General features: G+C 36.2%; 1 pseudogene; it reads left to right on the top strand.

Annotated features, from left to right (window-relative positions):
- The first annotated feature begins 2,671 nt into the window (after positions 1-2,671).
- On the top strand, positions 2,672-15,056 carry LOC134484839 (vomeronasal type-2 receptor 116-like; annotated as a pseudogene).
- Positions 15,057-20,258: the final 5,202 nt, after the last annotated feature.

The following is a 20,258-nucleotide window of genomic DNA, read 5'->3' as shown; positions in this document are numbered from 1 at the left end:
AATCCCACATCCAATAATGGGCTAGTATCCAAATTATACAAAGATTTCAAGAAGTTAGACTCCAGAGAGCCAAATATCCCTATTAAAAATGGGGTACAGAGTTAAACAAAGATTCACAGCTGAGGAATATCTAATGGCTGAGAATCACATAAAGAATGGTTCAACATCCATAGTCTTCAGGGAAATGCAAATCAAAACAACCCTGAGATTCCACCTCACACCAATCAGAATGGTTAAGATCAACAACCTGTTGACAGCAGATGTTGGTGAAGATATGGAGAAAGAACAACACTCCTCCATTGTTGGTGGTATTGCAACTTGGAACAACCTCTTTGGTAATCAGTGAGAAGGTTCTTCACAAAAGTGGACATTGTATTACCTGAGGACCCAGGTCTGCCTCTCCTGGGCATGTACCCAAAGGACACTGCAACATACAACAAAGCCACATTCTCCACTATGTTCATAGGAGCCTTATTTATAATAGTCAGAAGCAAGAAGAACCCAGATTCCCTTCAACTGAGGAATGGATTCAGAAAATATGGTGTATCTACACAGTGGCATATAACTCAGCTATCAAAAAACAATGACTTCATGAAATTCATAGGCAAATGGAATGAACTAGAAATATCATCCTGAGTGAGATAACCAAATCACAGAAAAACACAGATGGTATGCTCTCACCGTTAAGTGGATAATAGCCCTAAATTTTGATTACCCAAAATGCAATCCACAGACTACAGGAAACTCAAGAACAAAGATGATCAAAATGGGGATGCCTCACTTCTTACAAATGGAAACAAATATATCCATAGGAAGGGATATGGAGTCAATGTTTAGAGCACAGATTGAAGGAACAGTCATTCAGATATTGTCCCCCATGTGTCCAATATATATGCAGCAAGCAAAACTAGATAAGATGGATGATGCTAAGAAATGCATGCTGACAGGAATTGTATATAGATATTTGCTGAGAGACACAGCCAGAGCAAGTCAAGTACAGAGGTGAATGCCAACAGCAAACTACTGACCTCAGAAATGGACTCCCATTGGACAAATTAGAGAAAGGATTAAAAGTGCTAAAGGGGCTTGCAACCCCATTAGAACAAAAATGTCAACCAACCAGAGCTCCCAGAGAATAAACCACTACCCAGGCTTACCCATGGCTACAACTGCATATTTAGCAAAGGATGACCTTGCTAGGCATAAATGGAAAGAGAAGCCCTTGATCCTGCCAAGGGCAGAGTCCTGGTGTACGGAATTTTTTTGGGGAGAAACGGTAAGGGGTATGGATGGACAGGGGAACACCCATATAGAAGGGTGGTTGTAGGAGGCTTGTGGTCAGGAAACCGGTAAAGGGAAAAACATTTGAAATGTAAATAAGAAATACCCAATTAAACATAAAAATCAAGATGCAACAAACTCTTAACACAACAATCAGATTTGTATGTTAAGTTTTCAATCCAAAATATATCCAAACAATAAACTTACAAACAGTTAATAAGGATATAAGCTGCCTGCCTAGAAAATATAAATTTGATTATAGAAATCCACCCATCTACCTTGACAATTCAAGACCACCCAGATGCAGATCACTCTTCTCTGTCTCCATCTTGATTTTTCTCCCTTCTTTTACTCTCCCACCTTATTTTTTTACTGTACAATCATGGCATTGACCTAACTGGTACCAGCCCTCTGCTGCCTATAGACATCAACTTACATATCAGACATGCATCTGTCTTGTTGCAATGTAAACTAAGACAATACCATTTCAAAACATATACCAACTAGGTATAAAAATATATGTTATATAATAATATTAGCAATAAAATTCTCTCTCATAAATGACAGGTATATTCTTTCATTCCTTTAAAGAAAACACAAAATTATTCTCAACCATCTTATTGAGGTGTGAACAAACATCAAAGAAAAAAATATTTACCAAATGTCATTGAGTGTTAAGAACTGATTATCAGGCAAGAGATAAGCATTACAACCCATTAAATGTCTGCATAGGAATTGATATTGTCAGGATGCACGTTGAATCTGTATGATTCCAGGAATTTTTGGATTTAGCATGATGACATATTCTCCAGATCACAAGAATCATGGGGAGCTTAAGGAGATTTTGTGAACATGCTCAACTCCTGGCTCAATGTTGCATGTGAAACTTCCCTTCCCTACACCAGGGAATGAAAGAAATAATGTGTCATTATTCAATCCAAAGTCCAAATGATATGGAACATTTATACCTTCTCAACTCTTGTCTTACTATAAAAGTTCTGAGGAAATCTATTGGGTTCATAAATATTGCTGTTGACACATGGTCTGTTGAAGGATGTTCAAGAGAAGATTGGCCTTTGGAATACTTATGGCATGGATTTTAATGAAATCATGGCAGCTGTGGATGAAGAACATTATCTTCAAAACATGTTTCTGGAAATGTTTTGATCAAAAGTCTTCAGACCTCAGATGTAGAGCTTGATGTCAGAATTTTCCCATTGTATCCAGGGAGCAGAACATAGGATGAACAGAAAGAAACTGTTGAATATAATTAAGTGGATTGCCCATCAGCAGAAGCCTTAAAATATACAAACTAGTGTAAATGTGTGTGTTATGTTTGCCTGCATAAGAATCAGGTTTCACAATTGCTCCATGCTAGATCCTAGCAGACATGAAGAAGCTGTGTGCTTTCACTATTGCCTTTTTTTCCCTGAAGTTTTGTCTCATCTTGTGCAGTTTGACTGAACCCAATTGCTTTTGGAAGATAAAGAAGAGAGAAGTTAATGATGGAGATTTGCAAAATGAGTGTGGTTTTGTCCTTTTTACACTTGAGAGCCCTATTGAAGAAAATTTTTATAATCACATTATTAATTTTAGGTAAGTTACTAACTTAATTTCTTGTTTCAATATTATGAATTAGAAGTATATAACTGCACACACCCTGTAAGATCCTGTCTTTTTTTCCCCTTGTAACTTTAGGAACCACAGAATATTAATTATAACTTCAATCAATGTTTTGATACTTTCAAATGTGTCACAGTTTACGTTAGCTTTACTACATTGGCTCAAGTTCACAAAGCTGGAAAATGAGAGAGACTGGATTCTATCTCTTGAATCTTTGTTGATATACGTTGAAATAGGTTTTTACCTTTACCTTGAGTTCATAATTCCCACTTTTGGCAAAATCTCAATATGAAGAGACTGCATCACTGCCTCTTTTCAATTTTCTGCCAACCATTCCTTTATAAGCATGCATCTAAAGGCCTCAATAAAATGGTTATCTAATTTTGGCCTCTAAAAGTTGGGCATACACTCAGACATTGAAACGTGTGGTGGTGGTTGTGGAATGATGTCTACTATATATGATTAAATGTATATTATTACATATATACTTATGAGTATATATGTACATATATATGTGTATATATATATATATATATATATATATATATATTTGCCTTGCATTATAAAATACTCTTTAAATGAGCTCCTCCTGTCATTCTGGAGCTGTCACTGAATATGGAAAATGCCTACCAGATTTCTTATTCTGTTACCAGAATATCTTTTCATCCAGTGATGCAAACACTCAGTCACTTACTAGAATTATTACTTGCATCATATAGATTTTCAATATTTTTCTTAATTTAAAAAAATGTAAAATTATGGAAAATCTAGGAGACTAAATGTACTTCTTGTTGATAAGAAGCTGTTCTCAATGTGGCTACATAGTTCTTAGATTCCAAGTGTGAGATGATATCATTTGTGCCTGCAAATCATGAGAGAAGGGATGTTGAAATCACTCAAATTTTAACTAATCCATGAGCTTGTGATTTCATTCTTTAATAAACTGAAGTTTTCTGCACTTTTCTATCCCTGACTCTCATCCCATTTCTTATTCATTTTTTGTGTCTTTCCGATTTAAACAAAATATTTTCTAATTGTTAGCAACAGTATACTTTGTACACTTTGATATTGGTGGTGGCTTCACATTATTGTAATTCTGTGTTAGGTCAGTAGAAATTCAATTTCTGATACATTCTGTATCATTCCAGATCTCATTGGAAAAAATAGTGGACATTCTTATTAGTGACACTTCTACAAGTCATAATAAGATTTAAATTTACAAATATATGAATTGTATCAATACACTTTTAAGGTTTAGAAAGAAAAACATAGATTCAAACATTCAATTAAAAGTGAAAATTTCAGCAAAAGAGCCTGTTTGGTGTTTTACTCCTGATGAGAGGTATTTGCTAATAGTAACAGATGACAGATGAACTGCCAAATATGCTTGGGCAGAGGAACACATTTGAAATGAAAGAAGATCATAGGGTTCAGACATCTATTAAAGGACCTTAAAGAATTAGGAGACCTGAAGTGTTAAGAGAAATTTCAATCCACTTTTACAAAATTAAAATAGTAGCAACACACTAAAAGGTGACTTCATGTTGACATGTATAGGAGCCAAAAGGATGCTGAGACACCGCCGGGTCCTGAAGGAAACAGACCGGATAAACAGTTCTCTGCACCCAAATCCCGTGGGAGGGAGAGCTAAACCTTCAGAGAGGCAGACACGCCTGGGAAACCAGAAGAGACTGCACTCTGCGCACATCCAGATGCCAGAGGAAAACACCAAACGCCATCTGGAACCCTGGTGCATGGAGGCTCCCGTAAAGAGCAGCGCAGATCTTCCCGGTTGCTGCCGCCGCGGAGAGGGCTTAGGCAGTACCCCACGGGCAAACTTGAGCCTCAGAACCACAGGTAGGAAAACCTTTTCCGCTGCAAGAAACCTGCCTGGTGAACTCAGGACACACAGAGGCAAAATTCTTCTAGGACCGGGCACTTCCTGTGTTTATCGGAAGTCCCACAACCTCGGATCCCGGCCCGCAGCAGCTCTCTGCTCCCAAAACCCCTTGGAGAGAGACCTCAACGCCTGGTCATGTGGGCACTCCTGAGGCTGCAGAGCAGAGGAGACCACCAACACTGCCCACCCCTGCCCACATCCCTGGCCCAAGAGGAAACTGTATAAGGCCTCTGGGTTCCCATAGGGGAGGGCCCAGGAGCGGCAGGACCCCTGCGCCTGAGACACCACCGGAACCTGAAGGTAACAGACCGGATAAACAGTTCTCTGCACCCAAATCCCGTAGGAGGGAGAGCTAAACCTTCAGAGAGGCAGACACGCCTGGGAAACCAGAAGAGACTGCACTCTGCACACACATCTTGGACGCCAGAGGAAAACACCAAACAACATCTGGAACCCTAGTGCACAGAAGCTCCCGGAAAGGACGACGCAGATTTTCCTGGTTGCTGCCGCCACAGAGAACTCGTGGGCAGCACCCCAGGAGCAAGTTTGAGCCTCGGGACCACAGGTAAGACCAACTTTTCTGCTGCAAGTGACCTGCCTGGTGAACTCAAGACACAGGCCCAAAGGAACAGCTGAAGACCTGTAGAGAGGAAAGACTGCATGCCCGAAAGCAGAACACTCTGTCCCCTTAACTGGCTGAAAGAAAACAGGAAACAGGTCTACAGCACTCCTGACACACAGGATTATAGGACAGTATAGCCACTGTCAGAAATAGCAGAACAAAGTAACACTAGAGATAATCTGATTTCGAGAGGCAAGCGCAGGAACCCAAGCAACAGAAACCAAGACTACATGGCATCATCGGAGCCCAATTCTCCCACCAAAATAAACATGGAATATCCAAACACACCAGAAAAGCAAGATCTAGTTTCAAAATCATATTTGACGATGATGCTGGAGGACTTCAAGAAAGACGTGAAGAACTCCCTTAGAGAAACACAGGAAAACATTAATAAACAAGTAGAAGCCTACAGAGAGGAATCACAAAAATCCCTGAAAGAATTCCAGGAAAACACAATCAAACAGTTGAAGGAATTAAAAATGAAATAGAAGCAATCAAGAAAGAACACATGGAAACAACCCTGGATATAGAAAACCAAAAGAAGAGACAAGGAGCTGTAGATACAAGCTTCACCAACAGAATACAAGAGATGGAAGGGAGAATCTCAGGAGCAAAAGATTCCATAGAAATCATTGACTCAACTGTCAAAGATAATGTAAAGCGGAAAAAGCTACTGGTCCAAAACATAAAGGAAATCCAGGGCTCAATGAGAAGATCAAACCTAAGGATAATAGGTATAGAAGAGAGTGAAGACTCCCAGCTCAAAGGACCAGTAAATATCTTCAACAAAATCTTAGAAGAAAACTTCCCTAACCTAAAAAAAGAGATACCCATAGGCATAGAAGAAGCCTACACAACTCCAAATAGATTGGACCAGAAAAGAAACACCTCCCGTCATATAATAGTCAAAACACCAAATGCACAAAATAAAGAAAGAATATTAAAAGCAGTAAGGGAAAAAGGTCAAGTAACATTTAAAGGCAGACCTATCAGAAGCACACCAGACTTTTCGCCAGAAACTATGAAGGCCAGAAGATCCTGGACAGATGTCATACAGACCCTAAGAGAACACAAATGCCAGCCCAGGTTACTGTATCCTGCAAAACTCTCAATTAACATAGATGGAGAAACCAAGATATTCCATGACAAAACCAAATTTACACAATATCTTTCTACAAATCCAGCACTACAAAGGATAATAAATGGTAAAGCCCAACATAAGGAGGCAAGCTATACCCTAGAAGAAGCAAGAAACTAATTGTCTTGGCAACAAAACAAAGAGAAGAAAAGCAAACATAACCTCACATCCAAATATGAATATAACAGGAAGCAATAACACTATTCCTTAATATCTCTCAACATCAATGGCCTCAACTCCCCAATAAAAAACATAGATTAACAAACTGGATACACAATGAGGACCCTGCATTCTGCTGCCTAAAGGAAACACACCTCAGAGACAAAGACAGACACTACCTCAAAGTGAAAGGCTGGAAAACAACTTTCTAAGCAAATGGTCAGAAGAAGGAAGCTGGAGTAGCCATTCTAATATCAAACAAAATCAATTTTCAATTAAAAGTCATCAAAAGAGATAAGGAAGGACACTTCATATTCATCAAAGGAAAAAGCCACCAAGGTGAACTCTCAATCCTAAATATCTATGCCCCAAATACAAGAGCACCTACATGCGTAAAAGAAACCTTACTAAAGCTCAAAACACACATTGCACCTCACACAATAATAGTGGGAGATTTCAACACCCCACTCTCATCAATGGACAGATCATGGAAACAGAATTTACACAGAGACGTAGACAGACTAAGAGAAGTCAAGAGCCAAATCGACTTAACGGGTGTTTATAGAACATTCTATCCTAAAGCAAAAGGATATACCTTCTTCTCAGCTCCTCATGGTACTTTCTCCAAAATTAACCATATAGTTGGTCAAAAAACGGGCATCAATAGGTACAGAAAGATAGAAATAATCCCATGCGTGCTATCAGACCACCACGGTCTAAAACTGGTCTTCAATAACAATAAGGGAAGAATGCCCACATATACGTGGAAATTGAACAATGCTCTACTCAATGATAACCTAGTCAAGGAAGAAATAAAGAAAGAAATTAAAGACTTTTTAGAATTTAATGAAAATGAAGGTCCAACATACCCAAACTTATGGGATACAATGAAAGCTGTGCTAAGGGGAAAACTCATAGCGCTGAGTGCCTGCAGAAAGAAACAGGAAAGAGCATATGTCAGCAGCTTGACAGCACACCTAAAAGCTCTAGAGCAAAAAGAAGCAAATACACCCAGGAGGAGTAGAAGTCAGGAAATAATCAAACTCAGAGCTGAAATCAACCAGGTAGAAACAAAAAGGACCATAGAAAGAATCAACAGAACCAAAAGTTGGTTCTTTGAGAAAACCAACAAGATAGATAAAACCTTAGCCAGACTAACGAGAGGACCCAGAGAGTGTGTCCAAATTAACAAAATCAGAAATGAAAAGGGAGACATAACTACAGATTCAGAGGAAATTAAAAAATCATCAGATCCTACTATAAAAGCCTATATTCAACAAAACTTGAAAATCTACAGGAAATGGACAATTTCCTAGACAGAAACAAGGTACCAAAGTTAAATCAGGAACAGATAAACCAGTTAAACAACCCCATAACTCCTAAAGAAATAGAAGCAGTCATTTAAGGTCTCCCAACCAAAAAGAGCCCAGGTCCAGACGGGTTTAGTGCAGAATTCTATCAGACCTTCATAAAGACCTCATACCAATATTATCCAAACTATTCCACAAAATTGAAACAAATGGATCACTCCCGAATTCCTTCTATGAAGCCACAATTACTCTTATACCTAAACCACACAAAGACCCAACAAAGAAAGAGAACTTCAGACCAATTTCCCTTATGAATATCGATGCAAAAATACTCAATAAAATTCTGGCAAACCGAATCCAAGAGCACATCAAAACAATCATCCACCATGATAAAGTAGGCTTCATCCCAGGCATGCTTTTTATTTTGTATTTGTGGAATTATATCTCCAAGATTATATTATAACAGTCTTAATCAATTGGATGCTAATGTAGTCAGAATATTGTATTCAGAGGTAAAATAGTCCCCTTATTGACTGTCAAAGTTACAAAATTTATCATAGGTTAGTGTCATGGGTCTATGAACTTTTAAATTGTATTCTAATCTTAAGATCTCTAAATTATGAGACATTTCATGACATTTAGACAGAAATATAGAATGCCTTTTTTTTCTTTTTTCTTTTTTTTCGGAGCTGGGGACTGAACCCAGGGCCTTGAGCTCGCTAGGCAATCGCTCTACCGCCGAGCTAAATCCCCAACCCCTTAGAATGCCTTTTGATACAAACTTAATTGCAACTGAAATTTTCTTTTTCAAGCATCTTCCTTAATCATCATTATGCTTGGTTTTAGGATACCAGCAAGAAAATATGAATTTTTTTCTGGTAATGTTTTTTGCAACTGATGAGATCAACAAGAATCCCTATCTTTTATCCAACATGTCTTTGATATTTTCCATCATTGCTGGCCTGTGTGAAGATACACTGGGATTTCTGGATAAAGCATATTCAAACCAAAACAACAATTTTCAGCTAATTAATTATTTCTGTGGAATAAAGCAACGTTGTGATATAGGCCTTAGAGGACCATCATGGACAACATCCTTAAAACTATCAATTTATTCAAGAACACCAAAGGTAATAATGTGTGACACTGGACGAATTACCAACATTTAAATTCCATTTACATGTGCCTACAAGAAAACTTGGACCCCATGCATTTATAGGTATGCTGCTAAACACACACACACACACACACACACACACACACACACACACACACACACAGAGAGAGAGAGAGAGAGAGAGAGAGAGAGAGAGAGAGAATAAAATAATCAGATTGTATAACTATACTGGGCAAACAGGAAAAGCTGTTTTCTAGAACATAGAGTTTTGTCAGGAATATTCTAGAATATATCAGTAAAAATCTATGATATGTATTGTGTAATCTTACTACCCTCAGTCTGAATTCTGAACGGTGAGTTGCATTACTTGTATTTATGTACAAACCCCCTAACAATCATCTTCCTCATGTGGATGTTTCATCCTCTCTTCTATACTCTTTAGATTTTCTTTGGACCATTTAATCCTAACCTGAGTGACCATGACCAGTTTCCCTATATCTATCAGATAGCAACCAAGGAAACATATTTGCTTCATGGCATGGTCTCCTTGATGTTTCATTTTGAATGGACTTGGATAGGACTGGTCATCACAGATGATGACCAAGGTATTCAGTTTCACTCAGATTTGAGAGAAGAAATGCAAAGGCATGTGATCTGTTTAGCTTTTGTGATTATGATCCCAGAAAGCATTCAGTTATACAACACAAAGTTTAAGATATATGACCAACAACTTATGACATCTTCATCAAAGTTTGTTATCGTTTATGGCAAAATGAACTCCACTCAAGAACTCAGCTTTAGAAGATGGGCATATTTAATTGCACGGAGAATCTGGATCACAACTTCACAATTGGATGTCATCACATATGATAAAGATTTCAGCCTTGATTTCTTCCACGGGACTGTCATTTTTGCCCACCACCACAATGACATTGCTATATTTAGAATTTTTATGCAAACAATAAACACATCCAAATATCCAGTAGATATTTCGCAGTCTATGCTGCAGTGGAATCATTTTAACTGTTCAATCTCAAAGAACAAGAAGAAAATGGATTTTTTTATGTTGAAAAACCCATTGGAATGGTTAACACAGCACACATTTGACATGGTCCTGAGTGAAGAAGGTTACAATTTGTATAATGCTGGGTATGCTGTGGCCCACACCTATCACGAACTCATTTTTCAACAAGTAGAGTCTCAGGAAATGGCCAAACCCAAAGGACTATTCACTGACTGTCAGCAGGTAACGTTTCTTACATTTCAGTATGCTTAGGTATAGCAATGTGACCTTTCAGGCCACTGAGAAGTTCACATACATTTGTTACAGGTTATCTCTTGGTATAAAGTTTTCTATATTGCAAAACTCCAAAATGAATTTTTTACATGGATATATATCATGCACAGTGATAAATTTTAATAGGAGACAATACATTTTCATAAATATAAGTGAATTATGTGAAAATTTGTTTTAACATTTAACCAAATAAGTTCAAAATTTAAAAGGAGCCAAGAGTTTCATCACAAAATCCTTAAGTGATAACTAGACTAGAATATTTTTCTCAAGAAGAATTTCTCAAAATGAGTACATGTGCTCTGATAATAGCTATTCATTTAAATTAATAATATTTATAACAACACGTATGATTAAGAGTACACATTTCATTGAGTTAATGGGTATTTCATACATCTATGCAGTATGTCCATGATTGACCCACTACCATTCTTTACTTCCAAAACTTCCAGATTTTATAACTCCCCCTTTTTTCTTACATATTTGGCTTTAGCTTGTAAATATTATTTTAGACAAACATGTGTACACATACCATGTGATTTGTTCTCTGGTAATCATTTATTCTAGCTTTCTTAACCAGCAACAATTTATGTGAAGTATATTAAATTGTAATTATACAATATAACATGTAATTATAACTTGTAATAATACAGTATAGTGTATTTTACTACATGGGGTTACTATAATATACCTGTATTTTCTGAAAGACATTAAAAAATTATGGGACATTCTCAATTTGGTATTCTCTGTATTGATCTGCATTTGTAAGCATATAATGATTCATCTCTTTCAGGTGGCTTCTTTGCTGAAAACTAGGGTATTTACTAACCCTGTTGGAGAGCTGGTGAACATGAGTCATAAGGAAAATCAGTGTGCCAAGTATGACATTTTCATCATTTGGAATTTTCCAAAAGGCCTTGGATTAAAAGTGAAAATAGGAAGCTATTTTCCTTGTTTGCCACAGAGTCAACAACTTCATATATCTGAAGACTGGGAGTGGGTCACAGGAGAAACATTGTTAGGTACACTACAATTTTTATTTTTTGAAAGATATCTAAATTTTAAAATGGGTAGCACTCAACAATATCCCTGTGGTCAAGACCAATTAATACTCTTGCAAATGACCATTCTCAGTCACAAGCACCAAAATTTAATGACACTGAAATTCATTTGATCTGGTTATAGGGATCAAAGGACTCTGAATACTATGGTCAATTGCATCCATATGACTATTTACCCTACCCTACAGAAACATATTTTTTAAATTTATAGCAATATTTACAGTTACACACACACACACACACACACACATATATATATATATATATTGTAACTACATATAAACTATATATAAACTGATTATGTATGAACATAGTTGTAGCCTAATTAAGTATAGCATAGATTCATTATGAGAAGTATTTTCCTAGATTAAAACTTTTTTAATTTATAGATTTTTATTATTAATTTTACTTATTTTTTTTTAGTTCTTTTTTTCGGAGCTGGGGACCGAACCCAGGTCCTTACGCTTCCTAGGTAAGCACTCTACCACTGAGCTAAATCCCCAGCCCCTTAATTTTATTTATTTACATTTTAATATTATCCTCCTTCCCAGTTTCCCCTCCTCTGCAGAATATTGCCTCATCTGCCATCAGAGTGAAGAGAGACCCTTGGTCCTGTGAAGGGTGCATGCCACAGAATATGAAAATGTTAGATCATTGAGGCCAGAGTGGCCAGTGTGTTGGGGAGCTCTTTAATAGATGCAGGAGCGGGAGTGGGATGGAATGGGGATTAAATGTTTTCTTTTACACTTAGGAAAAGTTCATTAATTGTATGAGAGTCTTATATGACATACTTTTTTCTTATTTATTGAACAAGTCTACTTGAGATATCCTACCTTCTCTTTCCATACAACTCTGTGTTCTTATTATTTTATTTATCAGTTTTTAAGAGAAAAACTGATGCCACATAAAAGTTACATTTGAAATAATCACTTTAGCAAGGAGAAAATTTAAATTGTTATACCTAAAATGTTGCATATATAATATTCATGACAAAATTATTGTATGATATTCAATGCATTTCAGGGTAATATAAAATAATAAATTTTGGAGTTGGGGATTTAGCTCAGTCGTAGAGCGCTTGCCTAGGAAGCGCAAGGCCCTGGGTTCGGTCCCCAGCTCCGAAAAAAATAACCAAAAAAAAAAATAATAAATTTTCAGAGGAATACATCTGTTAAATTCCAAAATATTAATCTATAGTTCATTTTATATATGATGTATTCAAGATCTTCACAGAGACATACATATTGAATACATATTTATATAACATATATAATGTGCATATTTCATGTATATATATTATTATATATAATTTATATTTATATGTGTGTGCGTGCCCGTGTGTCTGTGTGTCTGTGTGTCTGTATGTGTATTGCCTCAGGTTCCCTCCTCAGTGTGTAGTGAGACATGTATTGCAGGATTCAGAAAAAGCCATCAGAAACAAACAGCCGACTGCTGCTTTGATTGTGTACAGTGCCAAGAAAATGAGATTGCCAATGATACAGTTACATTCTTGCTTGCAGAGAAAAATTTGCTGAATTTGAATATCTTCTCTTTACAAACTAGAAATATGATATGTCCTAGATGGAAACTACAGCCCAAAAATCTCCATGTTTCAAAATTTAATTGGTTAAATAATATCAGTTTCCCTTGAACCCATTTAATTACCTGCAATTTCTTCCAAAAACAACCCATGTCTCTCAGAATATAATGGTTAATGCTTTTATACTATGCAGAAAATGCTTAGGGGATACACATGTCTAACATTTTTTAAAAGATAATTTTAGGCATAACCTAAGCTGATGTATATTCTTCTTTGATCCTTAGTACAAAGAATCTTGACTACATTTACAGTCCACAAACTTTCTGTCGCCAAGCTTAGTCCCTGACAAAGACAAGATGCTCAGAACAACAAGTGTTCTCTAGTGAAACATATTTTAAGAGCTTACATGACATAAAGGATTAGGCATTTCCTATCAAAGAATTAGAAAAAGAGTGAAGATATCAAGAATGCAACAAGAAATAGGAGAGTGCTTATCATTAATCACAGCCTAAATAAGGAAAGTGGGATGAATGTCAATATCAATAATCTTCATGCCATAACCTTCTATATCCATAACCATGGAAAGTGTAGTTGGGGGAAAAGAAATTGTACCACAACAAGAAGGACATGCATAAGTTTATGAGACATACGGCTTCAAGCATGAAAATATTCCTATACACAAACGGTTTTTGAATGAGGCATTGTATGTTCACAAGCCTATGTGTAGACACAAAGTGCACAATAATCAAAGCAAACAAAATACATAATGTTTTTCATCCACCAGCATCAATAAATATGTCAGCATACTACCCTTGTCTCTGAATAGTAAATTTATGGATTGAGAAATAAAATAAACTGAGATTATGCATATTAGTAATCATCATATTTTTATTTCATTTTTGTTTAAGTGATAACTTTTCCAATTTCTGTGATGATGATTTGTTCCATCACAAAGCATAGGTTAATAGACAGGAAACATAAGTAATTAGTCCGTGAAGCAATAATGAGTGTAATATATTCTCAACTCCAAATTATTTATTGATATATCCTTTGAAAAAAAACAAATATATAATTATTAACTACATGATTATGATACCTTATAAGGGATTATTTTTCTTTGCCAACAGATATGGAGCAGTGTGTGAGATGTCCAGATTATTCTTATGCCAACTTAGAACAAACCAAGTGCCTCCAAAGAGTTGTGACATTTCTTGCTTATGAAGATCCATTGGGGATGGCTCTAGGCTGCCTGGCCCTGTCCTTTTCAGCCATCACAATTCTAGTACTAGTCACTTTTGTGAAGTACAGGGATACTCCCATTGTGAAAGCCAATAACCGTATTCTCAGCTACATCCTGCTCATATCTCTAGTCTTCTGTTTTCTCTGCTCATTGCTTTTCATTGGACATCCCAACCAGGCCACATGCATCCTGCAGCAGGCCACCTTTGCAATATTTTTCACAGTTGCTATTTCTACTGTGTTGGCCAAAACCGTAACTGTGGTCACAGCTTTCAAGCTCACTACTCCAGGGAGAAGGATAAGAAAGATGATGATAAAAGGGGCAACTAACTTGCTCATTCCCATTTGTACCCTAATCCAACTTGTTCTCTGTGGAATCTGGTTGGTGACATCTCCTCCATTTATTGACAGAGATATGCAATCTGAACATGGAAAGATAATCATCACTTGCAACAAAGGCTCAGTCATTGCCTTCCACTTTGTCTTGGGATATTTAGGCTCCTTGGCTCTGGGGAGCTTCACTGTGGCTTTCTTGGCTAGGAACCTTCCTGACAGATTCAATGAGGCCAAGTTCCTAACATTCAGCATGTTGGTGTTCTACAGTGTTTGGATCACCTTCCTCCCTGTCTACCACAGCACCAGGGGGAAGGTTATGGTTGTTCTGGAGGTTTTCTCCATCTTGGCTTCTAGTGCAGGGTTGCTTGGGTGCATATTTATCCAAAAGTGTTATGTTCTTTTACTTCGACCAGATTTAAATGTTCTTCAGAAATAAAAAGATAAATTGCTTTATCGAACCTTTGAGAGTTTTAAAATTTTAATGATGCTCAACATATCTATTTTGCTTTGTCTTAACAAAAGTGTTCATAAATCATCAAAGAAAATTAAGTAATATCTAGGCCTAGTATTTGTAACACAGAACAGCACTGCCTAAAGCAATATCAATTAGTAAGTTTTGGTGGCAAATGAGCTCTCAGAAACCTAAACATATTGAGAACAGGAAATATCCATTACTGAGAGGCTACAATCATTTTGATTTGTAGATATGTGTTTAAGAAATGTTCTTAATTACAGATTAGTATAAGTTGATTTTGCTCCATGTAGGCAAGACAACCTCCAAGCAAGATGTTCTGGGAGTTATAAGGAAGTAGACTGTCATAGGATGGACAGGAACCCAGTGATCAGCATTATTCCATGGTCTATCATTGAATCCCTTCATCCATGTTCTTTTCTTGGCTTCATTCAATTAAGTGTGACCAAGGTACATAGGGAAATAACACTTTTCTCATATATGTTTTGACCATGGTGTTTTTTACAGCAACAGAAACTAAAACATCAGCTAATTGGTAAATTGCCTTATGTGGGAATTGGATTGCCATATATTATGGATGAGATATTGGACTAGATTTATAATATACTATTAAGATATTCAGAATATCAAATAACATACTAAGAATAGTTCAGTATATGAAAAGGAGTATGGGGGTCAGATTTTGCCTGCTCTTGATCTTTATATGAAAACACACCACATCATTACGAAATTTAAGAGTGTCTCATATACTGAGAAAAATTGATAAGAAAAATAATGTAGTACAAATTACCATTTTCAAAATTTGGTCAGTGAAGTCTGCAAACATATAAAATACTTTAGATGAAGAATCTCATGCATTTTATCCAAATAGGAATAATTAAAGATTATTTAGTTTCATATTACATACACAAACACACAGATAAAAAAACATAACACACTACTATTTCTGAACAATTGTTTGTGAAATAGTGTCATTCTTTCAAAATAATGGTTTTTGATTTTTTATTTTTTACTGTTATTTGGTACTTTACTGTTCAGAGTGTAATTTAATTGCTTTTTTACTTTACAAATCCTGATTCTAACACACCTTTTTTTAACCTCTCTCTGCACTCCTAAAAAACACATGGGCTCTTTTATCATTAAATATTGCTGAATACATACATGTATTTTATATACATGTACATTTTGAAATATAAACTGTAGGAACCATGCAAAAATTACATACATTTATGTTCTCATGGCTCATCATTTAATACTACATAACCAACAATTCTTTGTTTCCTTCCTTTGCAATGACAATGTGTCCTATTCTCTTACTTAGAGATCCCTTTAAATTGTTGTGTAGCCTAAAAGCTTTGCAAGCTTTCTTCCTTCCATACTGACATGCACAGTGTAATAAATCTTTCTCAGATTTTATTTTTGGAGTCATATTCCTAAAACTTTTTTTCTACCTATCCTCTTCTTAGAATATTCCTCTTCACAGCTAACTTCCTCATCCTTTGACACTGAAGATCTTTCCCACCAACTTCTTCACTAATCCCTGGATTTTTTGTTGTTGTTACTATTAATGTTGTATTTGCTGTTGTTGCTGCTGTTCATTTGGTTGGTTGGTTGGTTGGTTTTGTTTGGTTTAACTTTTTAGTTTGTTTGTTTGTTGTGTTTTGTTTCGTATCTTTGGGTGAGGGAAAATTTTGTAAGAGGATACATTCATTTTTATACTCTTTACCTTTACTCTGGAAACATGTAGTGTAATTTCTACCAATTTGAATTCTAGTATTTAGAACTAAAGCTTCTGGTTGCTGACCACCACACCTTCTATATTTTATATATGGAGATATATAAAATGTGAAATCTCCATTTTCTGCATACTGTCACATTTTCCTGACTGTGAAGGAAGTTTGTTAATCTGATAAAACAGTGTCAAGTAATTTTTTCAGAAATTCTACTTAATCATTGAGCACATCATCAGCAATGGTCAACGTTTGATATGTACTCATATGATGTGCAATAGTTTGAAGTCCTTTGACAGATTTTTAAGATCAGGTTCCTTCCACAGATGACTTTTTCACCAAGTTCTTTTTTTCATTTAATTTAATTTAAATATATGTCTTTTTTATTTCTTCTTTGTGACTTTCACATTATGCATCTCCACAAGTTCATTTGAGAAAGCATATGCAAAATATTGTACTGTTTAATTTTTATAACCTTGATAAAATTAGAATCATTTGAGAGAAGGAAATGAGAACATGAGTTTAAGGGCTTTCTTTGATTAATCATCAGTGTAGCTGGACTCAATGCAATGTGAGAAATGCTATACTTGGCTTGTCAGCCCAGTGCTGTGTTGAAAAGCATACTTAGAAAGTCAGTAATTTTTATTCCTCTATGGCTTCCTTTAGTTCATGCTTAAGTTTTTACCATGCAATTCTATAAGCAGGAATACAATTCTATAAACAGGAATTTTAGGAACCCTAAAATTCCCCAATTTTCTGTTAGCACAGTAACAGAAATCAAATGCAAAGTTGTTGCCTAATTTGATATAAATCAAGGACTGGGTCTTAAGCACAAAACAATATGATTGAAGTGTTTTTTAAGTAATTGCTTTTTAATGAAAACATAATGCCAGGCATGGTGGCAAATGATAGTAATATTCTCAATATGAAAGACGAGGCAAGAATGGATTTAGAGAAACAAAGTTAAAACCATGCTGAGTGGTGCTAGATCACATCTAGCATTTGTAAGCATCTGTACCTTTAATTTAAATAGAAATATTAAATGTTCTGTATTTGGGACTGTGGAGAGTGTTTGTTATTTAAGGGAATGTTGTTCCCAGGCTCACAAGCACCTATGAATATATCTTTTGATTTTCATAATCCTCTTTTGTCCTCATGCACTCATGAACATATGAGTCTCTGCAATCACACAGATCGGATTTAAAATAAATGGGAAAACAAAACAAATGAAAAGACAACAAGCATACTTTGAAATTTTTCTCAGATTTATTTTTTCCGAATTGAAGATATTTGGACATAACCTTATTTTAGGCTCAAATTCAATAACTCATATTAGTTCTGAAAATTCAATTTTCAAGCCAATCATCCCTAAGGGATTATGGCATGCATCTACACACTTCGCAGATGTACTTCCTAATGTGAAAAAGCAACCCCTCATATAAACCACATAACAAGGAAAACAGCAGCAGTCACACACCCATAAATGTTCTCTGGGAAAGTGTGTAGATTTGCTGCCAAATGCCTGTAATCTTGTGAAGAAGAAGGCATATGGGAGGACTATAAGTTAATCAAAGTCATCTTTTCTACATAGTGTCCTTATGACTAACATAAATGATGAGACAATATCTTACAAGAAATAGCAAAGATTCTCTCAGCTTTAAAAGTTTCATTTCCCTATGTTGAATATTGGCTAGAAAGCTTGGTGGATTGTAGCATCTTAGGAATCAACAGCATCACTCATTTTCTCAGTTGAGGGCACTGGCACAAGAAAAATTAAACATGAACCTTTCTAAGAAACTCCATCTTTTAGTCCTTATGTTTCTCACTTTCTTCTTGGTGTCACAGTTCAGAATTATTAATTCTCTTGTATAATGTCAAATGGAATGCAAGATTTTGGCAAGAGGATTTAGAACACCCATGGTCAACCAGAGAACCAAATAATACTATTAAAAATGGAATACAGGACCAAACAAAGAATTCTAAACTGAGGAATTTCGAATGGACACTAAGAACCTTATGCAATGCTCAACATCCTTAGTTGTCATCGAAATGCAAAACAAAACAACCTTGAGATTCCACATCACAAAAGACAGAATGGATAAGATTAAATCTCAGGTGACTTCACATGTTGGCAAGGATGTGGAGAAAAAGGAACAGTCCTCCATTTTAGGTGGGATTGCAAGTTGCTACAACCACTCTATAAATCATTGTGGTGGTTCCCCAGAAAACTTGGTATTGTAGTACCTGAGGATCCAGCTATACTACAGCTCGGGATATATATACCCAAAAGATGCTCCAACATATAACAAGGACACATGGTCCAATGTGTTCTTCGCAGCCTTATTTAATAATAGCCAAAAGCTACAAAGAAGCCAGACGCCCTACAACAGAAAAATGAATACAGAAAATGTGGTACATTTACACAATGCAAAACTACTCAGCTATTAAAACAATGCCTAAAAGCAATATTTAAGCAAGTGGGTGGAACTAGACAATATCATCCTGAGTCATTTAACCCACTCACAAAAGAACACACATGATCTGCACTCACTGATAAGTTGATATTCGCCCAAAAGTCCTGAATACCCAAGAAACAATTCACAGACCATATGAAGTTCAAGATGAAGGAAGACCAAAATGAGCATGCTTCAGTCTTTCTTTGAAGGTAAATCAAAATATTCACAGGAAGATATACAGGAACAAAGAGTGGAGCTGAGACTGAACAAAAGGTCATCAAGAAACTCACACAGCTATGAATCCATCCCATATGCAGCCACCAAACTCAGTCACTATTGCTGATGCCAAAAAGTGCTTACTGACAAGAACCTGATTTGCATATCTCCAGAGAGGTTCTATCAGAACCTTACTAATAGGAATAAGGATTGAAGTCAGTCATAAGACTGAGCACAGGGAAGACAATGGAGCAGTTGTAGAAAGGACTGGAGGAGATGAAGGGGTTTGTAACCGCATAGGAAGAACAGAAATATCAACCAATTAGACCTCCACCCACAGTTACAAGGACTGGACCGCCAAACAAAAATGGTGGGACCCATGACTCCAGACAAATATGTGGCAGAGGATGGCATATCCAGCATCAATAGGAGGAAAAGCCCTTGGCCCTGTGAAGGCTCATTTCCCAAATATAGCATAATGCCAGAGCACTGAATTGGGAAGGATGTATGGGAATGGAAAATCTTCATGGAAGAATGTGGAGGGGAAGGTGGATAGAAGGGAGGGAAAGGAGATAATATTTGAAATGTAAATACATAAAACATCCAGTTAAAATTATTAGATTTCTTCTAAATACATCTTTTAACTGATCTTCAGTTATGTAGTTGGTACTGACAGGACTATTAAGGAGAACAGATTGGTTGAAATCTTACAGTTCACAATTTTGTACAGGTAATTTTTTAAAATTGATTGATTTGTTTATTGA

Source organism: Rattus norvegicus, chromosome 1, assembly GCF_036323735.1.
Source record: "Rattus norvegicus strain BN/NHsdMcwi chromosome 1, GRCr8, whole genome shotgun sequence".
In the NCBI taxonomy this organism is placed as follows: domain Eukaryota; kingdom Metazoa; phylum Chordata; class Mammalia; order Rodentia; family Muridae; genus Rattus; species Rattus norvegicus.
This window is presented reverse-complemented; position numbering and strand designations above follow the sequence as displayed.